Raw genomic sequence first — 14,384 nt, forward strand, 5'->3', positions numbered from 1 at the left:
TCTCATGCCGTAGAGCAGACAGGCTTTCTATAATCGGAGGCACCGGGTGGGCTTACTGTGGTCATTTTACATGCTTACCATTCTTGTTTTTGCCACCACTAAACGCCAGTTAGACACACACACACCCTATGCTTTGGGTTGCCTGCTGAGACGTTTTAAATCAAGCCTGGGTTAATTTTGTTCTTCCCCAAAGTGGATCATTTCTAAGTTTCCAGGCTTTTCCCTCACTAAAATTATTAAAACCCAAGCCCGCCGACAAAACCAAGTTTAAGCGTGCTCTATTAAAAATCCAAAGGAGCCAAGGCTTTTGCCTCCAAAGACACAGCGACCTTGGGCAGCGAGTGCCAGCACTGCCAGACACGTTGTCAGTCACCGCTTAGGAGCCTGCTTTTCCAGGCTCCCTCGTTTGTTTGAGATTCTCTATGATCTCCCCGTTTGGCCGCGTTCTTAAGAATTTTTGAATTGGAGCTGGAAGGAAAACAAAAGCTTTTCTCCAAAGCATTTTCTTCCTGCAGTTTGAGTCGTTTTGTTTTAAACACACCCCGGAGTTTTCCCCCCAGAGGGAAAGTTTAGTGAGTCAGGTACCAGAATGCAGAACTTCCGACTTCAGGGCCCGAGTGGCAGAGGTCCCCCCCACCTCCCCCGCTGGGCCGAAGGACTGGGAGCCACAATGGCGCCCGGGGCTTCCCTGACACATGTTTGCACGGGGACAAAGCGTCCGCGCAAAGAGAGAAAAACCGAAAGAGGCCACACGGTTGGGTACCCCTTGCGGCTCCGCTCCCCCGAGGTTGGTTGCTCTGCAGAACCCCGGTGCTGCCCGCCCACACCGAGGGCCGGGGTAGCGCCGCCTTTGCAGGCCGGGGCAGAGGACAAAGGCTGGGGGAAGGGCGCTACCCAGCTCCCCCCGCGCCAGCCCGGCGCAGGGATACAGGGGCTGTGAGTCGCCGCTTCCCCTTTGTGAGGCGTCAGCGGGGCGGGGGTGGGGGGGGCCGCCGCTGGTTCTAACCGGTTCCAGCAGGTTCCAGCAGTCTCTGGGAGCGGTGGCGGTTGGCGCATTGCGCCACTGCGCACGCGCGCCCTGCCCCCAAGGCTTGTTCTCCGAGCATAGGCCGTTGGGGGAGGGGGAGCTGGGCTCTGGGCTAGGGGATTCCGGGTCGCCCCTCCCCCCTTCCGTGCGCGTGGGTTAGTCCCGTTGCTGGAGCTGCTGGGGCTGCCCACTCCTTCCTTTTTGCGCCCCCATCGACTTTCCCTTCTGTCCTATCCTTTGTCGTTCCCTCCTTACTGTCTGAAAGTCGTCCATTAATCTAAAATTCTCACACGATCCCTTGTGATTATCAGTTTTTTTGGGTTTTTTTTTTTATTTTTTTATTTATTTTTAGAGAGAGGGAAAGGGAGGGGGAAAGCGAGAGAGAGGGAGAGAGAGAAACATCAGTCAACTGGGGACCTGGCTCACAACCCAGGCATCAGCCCTGACTGGGAATCAAACCAGCGACCCTTTGGTTCGCAGGCCGGCACTCAATCCACTGAGCCACACCAGCCAGGGCCAAAATCTATTAATTGTAGCCTTCTTTGGGTATTTGTAGTTAGCCGGCCCTATAGTCTAGAATGCTCCAGGCACAAAAGGGTGTCAGAGACTGACCCAGCAGCGTCCTCGTTTTCTGAAAAGAATGGAGTAGTTCAGTGGAAGGCTCTGGGGACCCCGAGTATTTAAAGCCTGGAGCCCAGGCCCCCGTGGTGACACCCACCCTGTGGCCATCTCTCACCTCCTAGGGTCTTTGGTCTACAATCTATAACGTGACATGTCTTTAGGCAGCGAATTCCAAGAGGGGAAGATGGAGTTTTGTGACGTTATAGGTTGGGCTGGCAACTAAATACAATAATGACAAGAATTGTATGAAGTCGATACTCTATTTTTAAAACCCCTTTGGCGCCTGTAAATGACAATGGTTGTGAAAGGTGGGGGGAGCTGGCCTGGGGACTCTAGCAAATGAGGGCAATGACTCTGGCTGACCCCCACTCCTCCCCCACACCCAATACAGCAGGGCCAGTGCGAGCAGCTTCTCCAAACTGGCCCTGGCCAACCTCTCCTTGTTTAATGGTTCAATCTTTCCCTTTCTGAGAAATTTCTCCTCTTCCCCCAGCCCTTCCCGTTAAGAGTGGAATATTACTGAGATGCAGACAGTTCCCTTCAGACACGATCTCGATGTTTGCTCTGGGACTGGAAAATTTTTAATATAATTTTAGCACTGGAAGGAGGAAAACTGAGTTGGGTCACCTTGTTTTACAGCTGGGGATATGGGAGCCTGGAGAGTTTGTGATTTGCCTAAAGTCAGACATGACTAATTAGTACCAGAACCTATTCTTGAATCCCAGAATTTCAACTTTACCCCGCTTCCTCTCACCACCCCCCACCTCCCACCTCCCTCCTGCAGCCACCTGAGGGAGGACCTAGGACCCCTTCTGTTATCTATGATCTTTAGCCCACTATGGAGCCCATGAGATGAATATTAAGAGCCTTGAAGTGCTTCAAATAATTCAGTGTCCCTAAACTAGTCATTTCCATTCCCTTTACAGATTACAGCTTTTTTTTTTTTTTTCCCCTCATTGTGAAAAGAGCTGTACATTATTTGGTTAATTCTCCCTGGGTTTGGGGAAAGAAACAGAGGATTCAAATGCAGCTCAGCACTCAAGAATATCCTGTGTCAAGAAATGGTTTGCCAAAGCCAGAGAAAATTCTAGCTTTTTATTTTCCCCAGCCAGTAAATGAGAAATATTTTAGAGAAGATTATGGACTCTTAACTCCTGTTTTACCTGTTTAGGCCCAAACATTGACCACCTTCATCTCTCTTAGCTTTTGCCTCACACAGCCTCCAAAATATTCTGCTCCATCCCTCCTCTCCTTTATATAATGAGCTGCTTCTTTTCTGGAAGATTTATTTAAGCAAGATGGTAAGATCACCATGTTCTTTGGTGAGGAGAGTTATAACACATTTAATTTTGTGCCTTCTCCCAACTCTCTGCGCTAAGAATCCCTTTCACAGAAAACGACATTTTTTCAAGGCACTTTTTCCCTGACCTGCATCCCTCTTCCTTTTCATTTCAGAATGTCCACTGGTACTTCAGTAGCCACCTCAGTCTAAAAACCTAGTCTTCATTTGGGCCTAAAGATACAAATAATAGGAGGGAAAATCCATTTGAGCTGGTGGTTTCATGCTCCCTGCCACCGCCCCCTCAAAAAAGGCCAGGTTATAAATAGGAGGTCCTTGGTTTGTGGCAATCACTCTACTGAGGAACACCCTTGTGACCTTGGGCACTAACCCAACTAACCTCTTAGTGGCAGTTTCCTTATATGGAAAATGAGGGGATTAGATAACAGAAGTGATGATGCTAATTCTATTAAATGCAGTAAACAAGACATGGAAGAAGAACATGGAAGGTTTTAAACTTGCTTGTGGCTTCGAGGAGGTGGGGCACTGAGAAGGACTAAAGTAGCAACACTTGAGAATCAGGACTCCAGGGCCTTCTGTCGGCAAGGCCCTACCTAATCCTCTACACTCACGTCAAGGGCAGAAACCTCCGGAGAATCCCAGAATCCACTCCACCCTCTTCCCTTTTTAGCAAGGCCAGTCAGGCTTACTCAAGAGAGAAGCTTCCCAGGCCTTTCATATTTGGGTCTGGGGTCCACAGGCCACCTAGGCAAGGTCTGCTACACCTGGATTCCCTCCAGGCCTCTTGTTGGATTTTTATCTAATCGTGGTTAACAGAGACTGTTCTAGAAATGCATGTCTCAAACAAAAGGCAAGGGGAGGGTCCCAAAAAAACAACTTTCTTTTCTGAAGACTACGAATTTGGAGTTCCCAGCCCCCTCCTGCCTCCCACTTCCGCAGGAACGATGACTGCACAAACGTTCGGCTCCCTCATCTTTGCACAGCAGCCAGATCCTGTGGCAGGAAAAAACCCAGAGGTGACACAGCTCAGAGCTCCATTATGCGGAAGACAGATCAACAGAAACTAGAAGTGGCTAAAAGAGAAACATCCTTAGTCCTGAGTAATTTATAGCTGTTGTAACAAAGAAATACACAAAATGCTACGGGAGGTAATGGAGAGAGTCGGGGTGGGAGGGGTGGACGGTGCTATAATCATGAGAATGCTGCAGTGTGAAGTAAGGGGGTGAGGGAGCACGAACCCCCACTATGGGGAAGAACTGGGACTTGATACAGAAAGTAAGAGCTTATCTTTTGTCAGCCAAGGAATACCTGACCTCTAGAATATATAAATCCACAATGACTTATATATGTCTTTTAATAACAAAAAGTTAAAGAGATTCCATTTCACTTAACCTATATCAGGAGTCAATGGTTCACTTGCCTCACTGGCTGAAATACTGACATTACCTATGGCCTGTTGTTGGACTGGAAAGAGCCCAGAGATTTTTTTTTTTAATAATAAATTAACTTAAAAAAAAAAAAGATTTTATTTATTTTTAGAGAGAAGGGAGAGAGAAAGAGAGGTAAAAATCCATGTGTGGGAGGTACATCTATCAGTTGTCTCTTGCACGCCCCCAACTGGGGACCCAGCCCACAACCCAGTCATGTGCCTGAACCAGGAAGCGAACCAGTGACCTTTGGGTTTGCAGGCCAGCACTCAATCCACTGAGCCACACCAGCCAGGGCCAAGAGATCATTCTTGACATCATTTCCTGTTCTACCCCAGGGGATCAAAGTTAAGGATTCTTGAATATGATTGAAATGTATCACGTGTTAGAAATACCACCTTTAAAAGTAACCTCTAACCATAACATGTGAAAGCAGTCATTTTAAAAGCTGAATCTGGAAAAAAAACAACAACAAAAAACTGTATTCCCTAGCAAAGTAAATCATGTGAAACTGAAAATAAAAGAAAGAAACTAGAAGTAGCTGTGTCACACTGGTCCCCACCCCCGCTGCAAAATGCTGCAGGGAAGAGGCAGCCCTGGCCTCTCGCTCACAGACAGGGAACATCTCTAGGCAGAATCAGGGAAACATTCTTCTCTTATCTTCCTGAGAAATGCATCCGTCTTCTAAATGTACCCTTCCCTAAGACGGAGAGGAAGGATTCCCTGTGATAGAATCCTCTTTCTGGGGAGGGGACAAAGGAGGAAGCAGTTCCCCACCTGTAGGCCAGAGCTCCGGGCTACTAGTTCCCTTTTTCAGTTTATTCCCCACATCATGTCTTTGGCGCTGGGCCCTGCAGCCTGTTGTGGATCTTTCCAGAAGGCCTGGGTGTGGAAGCGCAGCTCTAGCGTCGTGAGCTGTGGGAGGAGTGACAACAGCAAAGGGCAGAGCCTGGCTCTCCAGAGGAGCTGCTCTAGCTGTCACTGCCAGCCTAAGACCTCTGAGGGGCCCCTCACTGCTTCATCGCATCCAGCATTTCTAGGCCTTTCTTCCCCAGGCTGTCCACCCTCCTGGTGGTCACTCCTCTTGCCCCAGTCTCCAGTGGAGACTTTCTACTGACCTTCTCCCCCCAGCAGGGAACGGAGTCTACCACGCTTCCCTGGGCCCCTCCGTGGCCCCTGGTGTGCGGGCAGGACAGCCAGCAGCCCAGCCCACAGCTTTACTGTCTGTAACGTGTACTGAGCGCTGTACTACGCGCTGCGTGCATGGTCTCCCTTCAGGTCTCCCAACCACCCTGTGAGCGAGATGCTGCCCTTACCCCCTTGGACCAGCGATCTTCAACTGCTGTGCCGCAAAAATATTTAAACATGCACTACCTGATATTTGGTCAGGGGCACTGACCTCTTTTCCCTTTGGCGAAATGTAAAAACATGACAACAGTCAACAATAGCCCATCCGGTGTGAATGAATCAAAATTACACCTTTTCTTTCTTTCTTTTTTTTTTTTTTTTGTCAGATTGGCAAAAATCATTTTTTTTGGTGTACCGCAGAATTTTAGCATTAGTTTGTATGTGCCATAAGATGAGAAAGGTTGAAAATTGCTGTCTTAGACAGATGAGGAAACTGAGGCCTAGGATGCCCGTCTTAGTATGACTAGTGCCTGGCACACAACAGAAGCTCAATATGTGTCTACTGAGTGATGACTAAATTAATAAATTGGAACCGTGTGTCTTGGGATTAAAAACTCAAGAAGAGCAGTGATGGGGCACCGCAGTAGATGCTCAGTAGGTGCAACGTGACTGAGTGACCGATGAGCTAGACCAGAAGGGGCTGTGAGCAGATCATGGTTCCCCATCTGGGAATGTCCCTACAGAGACCCTTGTCACAATAAGCTCAGAGGTAATGCGAGGTGTTCAGCAGCTTGTCATGCTGTGTAAGTATCGGAGTATTGTGCTAAGTGTTGCTACTAAGGACAAAGCAGGGATCAGACACAACCTGACGTGCTTCTGTAGGAACAAAATGCGTTCGATCTGCCCTAAAAGGCAGCTGCCCGTCAGGATGGAGTGACGGCATGCAGCCGGCGCCGTGTGAGAATGGGGCACTGCTTCCCTCTCTGAAGAACTTCTAGACAGACTGTGACCTGCCAAGGCCGGGGAGAAAACCCGAAGTGCACCTGTGGGCTCCATGGAGCTCCCGGGGCGAACACCCCCTCCAGACTGGAGGGGAGCAGAAGGCTCAGGCCCTGAGCCATTCATTCCACTGTGTGACTCCCTCCGCATCCAGCCCTCACCTGTGCTGGGGCCTCTGGTTACTCAACCTTTCAGGCCTGCTTAGTGGACCTTTGGAAAGAGCAGAAATAGCCCAGAAATGGCCGGAAGGAACAATGACGCTTCCCAGTGAGTCATATTTACATTCTTGTGTCCCGACCTGTGATCTGTTCAATCACCGGCTTGAGGTCCCAGGCAGATGTTTGTGTTAATGTCACTTAACACTCACATTGCATACCCTGCATGAAGCTCATTAAATATCTCACACCTGTTATTCTCAACACACCTGTGGCCCACATCCTACAGAAACAAGTCTTGTAGAACAAGGGGGCAGAGGTCCCCCCTATTCCAGGAACTTTGCCAATGATGTATTTCTCAACACATGCCAGGTGAAAACAGAAGCACATGGCATTATGGATCCTTCTTGGGACTAGGGTCTTAGGAGAGCCGTACAGTCACTGTCATGGAGTGGACCTTAAAGCTCATTAAGTGACGGGAATGCACTAGAAAGCAGGGGAGGCAGGAAGGGATGACTATGGGGCTTGAATTACCCGGAGAGAGAGTTTGGACTCTGCTCTTCGGCAGAAGGATGACTTCTGAGCTGGGAGAGGCCCTGGCTTTGGGAAAAACTGTGTGGTTGCTCTTTGCAAGGTGGCTGAGCTAGGAGAGGTGGCAGAGGGGAGGGCAGCTCAGGCCAGAGGTCATGGAGGCCTAGATTGGGGCAGGTGTGGCCGTGGGACAAGAGAAAGGACACAGGTATAGAAATTCGGCGTGAGGCTCTCTGGCCTTCCCGCTCGGGTCTCCTTCTCCTGTCTGTCTCTGCAGCAGCCCTGGCCCTTCCCAGACCTGCGCTCTTTACTCTGGGTGACACACCCGCTGGGAATGTGCCTCTGGACTCTTCAGACGAGACTCATTGTCACTGCCCTGTCCAGACGCCACTCCTCTGTAAGGCCTCTCTGACCAGCACATCCAGTCATCCGGGACCCGCCCCTTAGCTGCCTTACCCTCTGGCTCTGCACAGCCTGTCTCTTCCTGGAAGATGCTGTGTTTGTTAACATGTCCCTGGGCTCCTCTGCAGGTCAGCGGGAGTGCAGGGTTTGTGGCCTGGTGAGGATGGGCTGCCACTGCTGGAGCCCAGAAGTGGGGACGGAGAAGCCTCAGGATCCCTCACGTACAGACGTACAGACTTCGGAGAGGCAGGTCTGTGTCAGCCTGAGGGAGAGTCCCCTCCCAGCTGTGGACAAAGGATGCAGAAACCACAGAGACATCATCTTGTTCTGTTCGGTGACCCCACTTTATTACCCTAAGGCGGGAGCTCTTCTCCCCCACCCACCCCCCCGCATCCCAGCTGTTGCTGTGGTGGGAGAACCTAACTGGGGATGGGGCAGGGCTGGGAGCCTGGGGTAAGGAAAGGTGGGGGTGTGGGAGTGGGGACAGAGCATCTGGTGTCTTCCCAGCTCCAGTCTCACACGGAAGTCACTTCTTCCACTTGGGAGCTGTTAGAAATAAATACAACATACAAACTACTGTCCCCCCAGAAAACAGAGCTGAAGTGGTGCACCCCGACTCTTTACATCCCTGGGCTTGTCCCGGGCCTGCTGCCTGGTCCCCTGGGGAATCACAGCCACAGGGAGCTGACCGGGCTCAAAAACACTGGCATGAAGGTGGAAGCGGCCCCTCCTCCCCTTTCCCTTCCCAAGAGCAGGAATCCTGGGGTCTCTGGGACCTGTCAGAACTGACAACTCTAGTTTCCATGGTGGCCCAGCGCCCTGTGTGCCTGAAGTTCTGACTTAACGACACCAGGCTGGCCCTCTGCGGCTGTCATGGAGTCTCTGAGGCCAGCCCAGGCCTCCTCAGCCTGCAGCCTGCCCGAGCAAAGGAACTGTGGGCTCAGCAGCGCCTGGGGAGAAGGTGGGGCTGAGAACAGCACTGGGAAAAGAACGTGGGTGGAAATTTCCATGACTGCTTTGCTTCAGCAAAGACTTCAACTGAGGCCTTTTGGCTTAGACAGACACCAGTGGGCTAGAGACCATCAGAGTTACACAGAGCCACCCCTCCTCATTGTCCCAGGTCTTTATCACTTCCTGTCCCACCCTGAACTGGGACCATAAAGCTCAGCCAGTTGTGTACCCCCGTGTCCCCTCTTTCTCGCCCTATTTGCTGCCAGATCTCTAGTTCACAGGACATCCTGCCATCTGCCATCTCTCCCCCAAGGCCATGCCCGTTCTTCCTGCAGGAGGGAGCCCCGCCCTATAGGAGCCAGGTCAGAGCCTTCTCCTCCCACGGGAGGTTGCTGAACCCGTCAGCCCTTCCTGCCGACTCCTGTGACCTGCGTGGTCTACTGGCCTCAAGAGCACTCCTGTGATCACACCCTGCACTCGGTGACTCATCTGTTGGGATCTTAAGCTATGGCATATGACTTTTGTTGTTTGTCATCGTCACTTAACAGCCTTGAACACAGAGCTGGAGTCGTCCTATAGCCCTGCCTCAGCACAGAGCAGCTCCACACACTGTTTATGCAGCATCCAGGAAGCAGATCCTGTGTGGCCTCGGGCCGGTGCTGGGGACTCTGAGAGGCCCACCTCACTCCAGGTTCCAGCTGCTGGTTCTTGGACCTGCCAGCAGCCCAAGCCAGCACGTCCCCAGTAGGAGTCCGGCAGCCATGTTTGTAGGCCCGACCTCCCTCCCTGGCCCCAGCCAGTTCTACAGGCTGAAAGGCAAGGACTAGGCCCTGGGCCCCGGCCTCAGCCTTCCCTGGCCCTGTCTGGCCTCGCCCACAGGCCTAGGGACGCGGGTGTCCTGGAACCAACACGTGTTTCTTCCTATTCTTCCCCTCAGCCTAGAAGTGACCTCCTTGGTTGGTGAAGCCTTCCTTCAGCTCCCCGGAAACCCAAGGCTCGCTCCCTCCTCTGCACCCCTTCCCCCGCCTCCTCAGGTGCTACAAGCCTTAGGGAGCAGCCCAGAGAGAAGGGCCCTGGGTGACGTCAGCAAGTTACCTAAGCCCTGAATCAGGTTTGTTCCTCAGGAAGGTAGGGGCAGTCTGTGTCGTGCCCTCTTGGCGGGGTTGTGAGGTTATCAGGAGCTTGGGCCACTCCCTGGCTCGTGATGTATGCTCTGTGGGTGGCTGCCACTGCGGACTTGGGGTCCCTTGCCTCTGTCCTCTGATACCAAGCACAGGGCAGGGCATGCGCCCCCTCCGGGGCCCCTGGATCCCGCTGAAGCCAGACACATCTGGGATGGGGGGCTCAACGCTAGCGGTGACTTCATCCCCCACACCTCCCCCTGGAAGCAGGAAGGAGGCAGAGAAGCTAACATAACCACGCTGAAGGCTGGCTGGAATTTTCCAGGACTCATAAGTAGGACCAGCCTGAGTAGCTGAGGGACGTCACCATGGAAACGGTCACGTGTGCCTGCCGTCTGATTATCCCAGCCTGGCTTGAGGCCGATGACTCAAGCTCTAGGCCTCCTCATTGGCCGCCACTGCCTCTGGCCACTGAAACCCAGCCGGAGATTGGCCCGCTGCCGTTGCTGGGCCGAGTGAGACTCCCTGCCTCCCCCCGCCCTGCAACCTGCTGGGAGCTGTTGTTTTGAACCCGAGGAAGAAGAGGAAGAGGCTGCCACAGATGTTGCCATAGCAACTGCCTTCCTTTCTGCCCTACTTGGAGTTAAGAGTTAACTTTGTAGTTGAAGGACTTTTCCAAAGGCAGACAGTGTGTCAGCCATTTTACACTAATCTCCTTCTTTTAAAGGGGAACACCCTCATCTTCCAGAGCAGTCAAGGAATTTCTGAGCCTTCACCTTACAGCTTTGGTTACCAGTCTACCCCTGGCAGCCTCAGTTACCTTCTGTGAAATGAAGTACAGGTGGGGAGAAGGCGCTTTACAGTTGCTCCTATGGAAAATAATACGGTTATTACTATAAATAATAATATTAGAATAAATTCTGTGTTTCATGTACTCACAACTGTAAAGGTCCTTCTGCCCCCCCCCACCCCCCCGTATTCATTCCAAGACTCCCTGCCTCCTATAAGGCTGGAGTAAGACTCCCACTAGACCAAGTTTGCAAATGATCATTGTAAACTGTACATCCCTATCCACTCACCGCGTGTCTTGAATTGACTGGCATTGACATTAGCTTAGGGCGAAATGGCACCCTCGCCCCCCAGAGCAAAGCCCAGAACCCCGCAGGATGGTGGGGGGCAGGCCTTTACGAACTACTCCCTCTTCTGCCACCAACTGCTTTCTGGGACCATCAGCACTTCACACAGACCCCGAGGGACTCATTTTCCATTTCTATAAAAGGATTGCTCTGCAGATGACGTCAGGAGGCCCATTCCAGCTCTGGTATCCCATGATCCTAAGTTAAAGGCCTGCTTGCTTTCCACAATAAATCTCTGGAACTCATCATGCCCATAGCAGGTAAAAATACAGGCAACTGCCCTCCACCAAGCATTTTTTATGTGGCAGGCACTGAACACACATTAGTTCAATCTTCACAGTGACCATTTTACAGATGAGGAAACTGAAGCCTGAGAAGTTAGATAAACTTACCCAAAGGTCACACAATCAGCAAGGTCAAGCTTTAAAGCCTGGTGATCTGGCAGCAAATCTACACAGCTGTCTTTCCAGGCACCAACTGAAAGGAAGATGAAAACAACATGCATCGATTGAGAGTAGGTAAAACATGGGGTGCAGCAAACCCTGGAATAGCGATCAAAAGCCCTGGGCTCTTCTCTAGGTTCTGCCATTAAATCAGACTGTGATACCTGCAGGAAGACACTTTTCCTCTCTTGGCCTCAGTTTTTCCATCTGTAAAAATAAGAGGTTATGCCAGATTGCTGAGGGCCTTTCTGGTTAAATACGGAGTCTTTGAGAGAGAAATATGAACACAAGCCCTAGCTAGGTAGCTCAGCTGGTTAGAGTGTCAGTCAACCAATACAAACAAGGTTGCGGGTTCAATCTTCAGTCAGGGCACATACAAGAATCAACCAATGAACGCATAAATAAGTGGGAAAACAAAATGGATTTCCCTTTCTCTCCCTCTCCCTTTCTCTCTCTTTAAAAAATATATATATTGGTAGAGGAGACACGTGACAGCCTTCCAGAGTGACAGAGCAAACACATACAGCCTCAAATGTGTCCATTACCTGTGATTTCAGTCTTTGAAAAACAGAAGGTTTGGGAAGGGTTGTTTGAAGCTGGGGCCCACAGGCCAGTGTGAGTCCATGGTAGTATCTGCTGTGATTTTTCTTTTTTTTTTTTAATTTTTAAAGATTTTATTTATTTTTAGAGAGCGTGGAAGGGATAAAGAAAGAGAGACAGAGAAACATCGATGTGTGAGAGAAACATTGTTGGATCAGGAGACCTGGCCTGCAACCCAGGCATGTGCCCTAACTGGGAATAGAACCAGTGACCTTTTGGTTCGCAGGCCAGTGCTCAATCCACTGAGTCACACCAGCCAGGACTCTGCTGTAACTTTTCCAGAAAGCAAAATATATTTCATTTAAGATTGGCCCTTGCGCCCTGAATGGTGTGGCTCAGTGGATTGAGCTCTGGCCTGCGAACCAAAGGGTTGCCAGTTCGATTCCTAGTCAGGGCACATGCCTGGGTTGCAGGCCAGGTCCCCAGTTGGGGTCGCGCAAGAGGCAACCACACATTGATGTTTCTCTTCCTCTCCTCCCTCCCTTCCCCGGTCCCTAAAAATAAATAAATAAAATCTTAAAAAAAAAAAAGACTGGCCCTTCAAAAATAAAAATAAACATAAAAGATAGGCTTTTATTCTGAGATAAGCCCTTCCTACATCTTTGATGTTATAAAGTCCTTTTTCTTATGAAATGATGGTGACAGTGAATGGTTACTACTTTGACATAATCTTATTTGGGAAACATTGGCTAATCTTATACCAATATATATAATCTTTAAAAATATTTTCTTATGAAAAATTCCAAGCATATGAAAATAAGACTAGTTTAATGAAATTCCATTGTTACTAACTTCTGGTCACTTTTATTTCCCAATCCCCCAGGCCCTGGATTATTCTGACACAAATCACAAACACCATATAAATTCACCTGAGCATTTTCACACTTAAAAAACTAACGATACTTCTTCAACATTAACCTTCAAATATTTAGTTCGTCTTTTTTTCTTTTTGCTGTTGGTTTGTTTAGTCAGGATCTAAACAGAGTCCACACACCTCTTCTTAAAATTTTGTTTCCTTTTTATTGAGTTTATTGGGGTGATACTGGTTAACAAAACTGTACAGGTTTCAGGTTCCTTACGTCTCTTAAGGCTCTATTATGCTCTGGAGGTCTCCTCTTCCCACCTTTCTTTCCCCTGTAATTTATTTGCTCAGGAATGTAGGTTGTTGGCCCGGGGAATTTTGCACATGTGGTGCACATGTGGATTTTGCTCGTCAGACTCCTGTGGTGCGGTGTAGCACATTCTTCTGGCCTCTCCGCATTTCTAAACAGGGACTTAGATCTAGAAGCTTGATCCAATTTGGGGTCCTAATTTTTTTAAATAAGGATATTTTAGAGTGGGGGTTGGGGCAAAAAAAACCAAAAAACAAAACAAAACAAAAAGAATATTTTATAAATGGTGTTGAGAACATCCACTTTAAAAATAAAATAACCCTGGCTGGTGTGGCTCAGTGTATTGAGCGCTGGCCTGTGAACCAAAGGGTCACTGGTTCGATTCCCAGTCAGGGCACGTGCCTGGGTTTGGGGTCAGGTCTCCCCAGTTGGGGGCACGTGAGAGGAAACCACACATTGATGTTTCTTTCCCTCTCTTTCTCCCTTCCTTCCCCTCTCTCTAAAAACAAATAAACTCTTAAAAAAAAATTAGCCATGTAATCCAAAAAGCTTAGAGCCATACTGCTCTGAAGGGAATTCTTTGGTTCCAGGCCTCACCCCTGGATCTAGCCACAGCCCCAGTAAACACTTTGCTTGGCCCTGTGGAGCTGCCCCCGCTGAGTTCTTGGCATCCTGCTCACTGCTGATGTCACAGCGCTCTGTGAACAGTGACTTTAGTGAGGAAAGCTGCTTTTGTCTGCCACCACATCCCTATATGAAGACCTATGTGACAAATTTCTTATAAACTGCCAGCAAAAAGCTTGCTTTTTCTGAGAAATTGGGAGGCTTTTCCTTACAGACAAAGATAAATCAAGTAACAAATTCTGTCCCCTTTTCCTTTGGCACCCAGGAAGCTCAACGCCATAACCGAAGCACAACTTTGGCAGTGATGTAGGATTCCAGGGTCTTTCAAGCCTGCCGGGACTTTCTCTGCCTGGTTTTTAGCTAGCTATGCTATCTCACTCTGTGTGTTTAAAAGCTGACTCCAATCCTTTGTGTAAACCCTGATTCTACTCACCGATACAGTAAAAAATTACAGATCCGTGAGCCTATTAGCGTGCATGCAAAACGTATTAGTGAATGAAAGAGCAAAAGCAAGGGGGGCCAGAGGCCCTGCGGCCAGAAGGCCAAGAGCATCATGAGGGTCAAGAGAGCCAAGAGAGTGAACCCTTTGTTCTGTAGACTTATATAGTTGGCAGGATGGGGGTGAGGGAGTTCCATTTGATTGACAGGTAAAGGTGGTGCCAGTTTTCCAGGGCTGGGGTGTGAGCACCCAAAGGTGTTAATGGGTTTCTTCTTTTAGGCACTATGGGCCCTTTCCCACAGTTTCAAAGGCTTTCCTTCCCAGATAGTAGAAAGGACACATAGAATTCCAAGGACTTTCCTCGTCCG

The sequence above is a fragment of the Furipterus horrens genome, unplaced genomic scaffold, assembly GCF_987537825.1.
Source record: "Furipterus horrens unplaced genomic scaffold, mFurHor1.1.pri manual_scaffold_2, whole genome shotgun sequence".
Taxonomy (NCBI): Eukaryota; Metazoa; Chordata; class Mammalia; order Chiroptera; family Furipteridae; genus Furipterus; species Furipterus horrens.